Raw genomic sequence first — 262 nt, 5'->3', positions numbered from 1 at the left:
TCTCAACATACACGTATAGTGACCACGATTCATTTCTTCGCCCTCGTGAAATATAGCACTTATTACCTTGTATTTTCTTTTATTAATCGTGACATTACTCGTCGGTACGGCGTTAATCCGATTGTCGATCAGTTTTTTAGAAACACCGTTTATAAAAGTGTACAAATTGAGCTGTATTACTAAGACGGATGAAGTCGATTCAATTGCGGTTTTCTTTTTCAGAACGATACTGTTACATTCGTCACAATTACCATTTATCGTT

This window comes from Trachymyrmex cornetzi, unplaced genomic scaffold, assembly GCF_001594075.2.
Source record: "Trachymyrmex cornetzi isolate Tcor2-1 unplaced genomic scaffold, Tcor1.1 scaffold1803, whole genome shotgun sequence".
In the NCBI taxonomy this organism is placed as follows: domain Eukaryota; kingdom Metazoa; phylum Arthropoda; class Insecta; order Hymenoptera; family Formicidae; genus Trachymyrmex; species Trachymyrmex cornetzi.
The sequence above is the reverse complement of the archived record's forward strand: the minus strand, read 5'-3'. Positions refer to the sequence as shown.